Source organism: Galeopterus variegatus, unplaced genomic scaffold, assembly GCF_000696425.1.
Source record: "Galeopterus variegatus unplaced genomic scaffold, G_variegatus-3.0.2 Scaffold4253, whole genome shotgun sequence".
NCBI lineage: Eukaryota > Metazoa > Chordata > Mammalia > Dermoptera > Cynocephalidae > Galeopterus > Galeopterus variegatus.
In genome coordinates this window covers 151,623-156,220 of record NW_007730364.1, presented here as the reverse complement: position 1 = coordinate 156,220, position 4,598 = coordinate 151,623, and positions in this window count along the sequence as shown.

Here is a 4,598-nt window from a genome sequence, read left to right as displayed (position 1 = left end):
AAGAGGACTCTTCCTTCTGGCTGGTTGGATCACAGATCCTTTCGAGATCCTTCCTTTGTGTGAGCTTTGGGAATTGCTAACCTTGCAACAGCCCAGTCTTTTTGTGTCTGGATTACATGGGCAGAAACTAGTACTCAGAGAAGACTCAAGAAGACCTGTGCAGATTTCTGTAGTTCTACTGAGCAGTTCTTTCCTTTCCAGAACTTTGACTCACAACTTCCAGCTGCCTCAGCGTACACAAACTGTGATCTCCATCTCAACTCATCTAAAATTCCAGGGTGTTTGGGTCCTACCTCCCAGGGACCTGTAGGTGGCCTCCAGGCAGATTTGGAGTGATCACAGGGCTCACTAGTATGTTTCCCTTCTCCCTTTTCTCAGGGACCACAGTCCTGCACTGCCTGTCGTCTAGTTTCTGAAAACAGTTATTTACATATATTTTATCTAATTTGCTAGTTGTTGTTTACAATGAGATGTTAAGTTTGGTCTCTGCAACTCCATTGAGGCTGGAAGTAGAAACTCCACACATTTTACTAGTAGTATTTTCATTATCATTTATTAAGCATTTTTATATTTCCATTGTGACTTCTTCTTTGGTGCATTAGTTATTTGGAAGTTTATTTTTTAAATTTCTAAACATGTGGATTTTAGTTATCTTTTATTAATTTTTAACTTAACTATGTTCAGATTACATGATCCATTTGATACAGAGTCTTTGAAAATTATTGGGAGTTGCTTTACGGCCTAGTACGTGGTAAAATACTTAAGTGTTCCGTATGTGTTGGAAAAGAATGTTTCTCAAATTTTCTGGAAAAAGAGTCCATGTATTTCATTAGTTCATGGTTATTGTATTGTTCATGCTTCTATATTTTATTAATTATATGTCTACTTAATCTACCAATTAGTGAGAGGTGGGTTAAAATCCCTGCCAAATAAATTAGTGTATCCCTCATGTTACATGACTCTTAACCTTGGTTTTATACTTTCATCATTTTGTCTCTCTGGGACCATTTTGGGTAATTTTTTCTGACATATTTTCCAGTTCAGTAATTCTATGTTCAGCTTCATTTAATTTGCTGATTAATATGTCCAGTAAGTTTTAAAATGTAAATAATTACTTTTTCATCTTTAAAAGTTCTGCATGGCTCTTTTGTATATTTTACCTCATTATTTTACATTGCTACTTATTTCTGTAAACAGTTAAGCATACTTAATCTATGTCTGACAATTCCGGTATGTGAAGTTCTTGAGGATCTAATCCTGCTTTTTAAAACTTTTTTTCTTTTCTTTTTTCCTTCATGACTCTTGTTTACAGTGAACTGCCTTTCCATGTGTTTGGTAATGTTCATTGGGAACTTACATTTGGCTGATCTTCATCTGTGGGAACCTTGGGGACCAGTGGAGAGGATGCATTTTCCAGGGCGGGTTTGTATTTGCCTTTGCTAGGTGCTTTGGGTGCTAACACATGAGAACTACTCACTACTCTGAGCTAAATTCTCAAACTTGGGTTTCACTGAACAAACAGATATTGTAAATTAGAAACCCAAACTGCATGAGGACAGGCCTGTGGCCTCAGATTTTCAGAAACACTTGCTTTTTTGCCACCTGGAGCTGAGAGTCATTTAGACTAATTCCTGTGTCCCTTTAATGGCAAATGGCTTTCCCCCAGCCTTCCATGTCACTGTTGCTGCAGCTGTGAGGGATCCAGCCTTTGGTGGTGACTTGGTTACAATCCTGAGTTAGGGTGCATTTGGAGCCATGCCTCCCATCCCCCCACAGCAGATGAAACCCAGTTCCCTGGATTCCCGGTGTCTGCAAATACCTGTGTCACCTTTGCAAGCTTGGCACCTAATTTCAGCTCATTCCTCTTCTTGTTTTTTCCCATCAAGGAGTTTTCTTATTTTCTTCTGATGTTTGTCATTTATCCCGAGTTTCTAAGTGCTTTATAATGGAGGGCATCTCATCCACCACATCGCCAGAGGTGGAAGTCTCCCATTCACCCTTTTTTCTCTCTGCTGAGAAATATTAATTTTAATGAGCAAACTGATTTTTGTCATCACACACACAAGTATTTGTCAAACAAAACGAGGTCTTTTTGTTTATTTATTTTACCCGATCTTTTGAGGTTAAGTATGAACACAACGTAGAAGAATCAAGCCCCAATCTACAAAATTTGTTTGGAAAATAGGCAGTCTTTTCTCCCTGTCACCAATTTCCTTCAGCTCTCTTAGCTGTCTTTTAAAAATTTAGCTCTATATTGCTAAATAATGTGTTTATTCCCCCCACCCCACCTCCTCAGCCCCTCTGGCTGCTGAGTGCAGGCCACGGTGGAAACAGAGTGACCACATTTTAGAAACTGAAAAGCACACTTGCTGTGCTAACTGACGTAGCAGACTCAAAAGAGATGAATTTTGGGTCCTTTTCCCTGAAAGTCTGCCCCAGCTGGGGTCTGAGTGAGCCTGGGAATGAGGGCAGGACACCAGCTGCCCGATTCCCTGTGAGTCTCGCTCTAGCTGCCTTGCACAGGATCCCCCACAGTTTTGAGATCTTTGTTGTCATTTGTATCAAAATATTTTCTAACGTCCAATGTGATTCTTTTTTCTTTGTTTAGAATTGTACTGCTTAACGTCCAAGCAATTGCGGGATTTTGTAGGCGATTTTTTTGCATGGGGGCGGGGGGCATTGATGTATAGCTTAATTCTATGGTGGATCTTATGATTTTAATTTAAAAATTGAATTTTTTTGAAGCTTGTTTTATGAGGAGCATATGGCAAGTTTTAGTAAATGTTCTATGTGTACATTGAAAGAGTATGTATTATATATATTTTTCCTTCCAAGTAGCTGATAGAATGAGCAAACAAAAATTTTCATCCTTTTGTTTTCAACCTCTCTGTGTCTTTGTATTTAAAGGGTATGTGTATGTATGTATATACATATATTTTTTGCATCTGGTCTGACAATTGTAATGTTTTCCTTGGGGTATTTAGTCCGTACCAATTGAGTTGGGCTTTTATCTACAATCCTAACTCTTTGTTTTCTTTTTTTTTTTTTCCTTTTTGTCTTTTTTCGTGTCTGGCAACGGATCGCAACCCTCAGTGTCACACCCGTACCGGACCGGGACCGGCAACGGGATCGCAACCCTCGGTGCTGCGCCCGCACCTCGCTCAGCCAGTGAGCGGGAACCGGTCTGTATGTGGGATCCGAAGCCCGGGCGGGAGCGCCGCCACGCTCCCAAGCAGCGCACTGTAGCAGTGCGTCACCGGGCCAGCCCCCTAACTCTTTGTTTTCTATTTGACCAATCTTTTTATATTCCTTTCCTCCTCCTTTGTTGCCTTCTACTGGATTAATAAAAGATATTTAAAAATTTTCTAGTTTTCTTTGTATTAACTTGTTAATTATACATTATTTTCTACTTTTTAAATGAGTGCCCTAGCAATTACAACGTGTGTCTGTGACAATCTAATATAAACGATTACTTCTACCACTTACATGGTGATGTCGGGACCCTGCAACCTTGTCTTTTGGCTTTCGTCATTTCTGTCGAGAAGTCGATTATCAATCTCATTTTTGCTTCTTTAGGTTATATGTCTTTTTTTTTTCTGGCTGCTTTTGAGATTTTTCTCTTCATCTTTGGTACTCAGCTGTCTTATTATGATATAACTTAGTATACTTTTCTTTGTGTTTATCCTACTTTGTGTTTGCAGAGTTTCTTGAATCTGTTGGACTGATGTGCTTCTGCAATTTTAGACAATTCGTGGCCATTATCTCTCAAAATATTGCTTTTCCCTGTCTTAGTTCATTCAGACTGCTATAACAAAATGCCATAAACTGGATGGCGTTTGAACAACAGAAATTTGTTTCTCACAGTTTTGGAGGCTGGGAAGTCCAAGATCGAGGCAGATTTCCTGTCTGGTGAAGATCTGCTCTCTGGCTCACAGATGGCACCTTCTCACTGTGTCTTCACGTGGTAGAAGGGGTGAGGGGTCTCTCTCGGGCCTCTTTTATAAGGGCACTAATCCCATTTGCGAGGGCTCCACCCTCATGACCTAAACACATCTCAAAGGCCCACCCTTCTAACACCATGACTTTGGGAGTTAGGAATTCAACATAGGAATTTGGGACAAAAACATTTAGCCCATGGTGACCCCCATTCCATTTCTTCCTCTTTTAGATTACAATTATGTGCAAGTTAGACTGTTTCACTGTGTCCTGTATTTCTTTGACTCTCACTTCTGCATTTTCCATTTTTTTCTCTCTGATTTTAATTTTTTATATTTTCTGTCCTCCAGTTCATTAACCCTGTCTACAGCTGTGTCTAATCTCTTGAGTTCTTAATTTCAGTTATTGTGTTTCTCAGTTCTAGAATTTCCATTTCATTCTTTTTTATAGTTTCCAACCCTCTGGCAAAAATTCTCCATTTTTCCATTTATTTTCTCCATCCTTTTCTTGCTTATTTCGAACATATCAGTCATGGTTATTTTAAAATCTTTATTTGATAACTCAGATCTGGATCATGTGTAGGTACGTTTCTTTTCTTTTCTTTTTTTCTCTTTGTGTTTTTCTTTATTTTTCCTTTTTGTTTTTAATCATATACTCCTGTC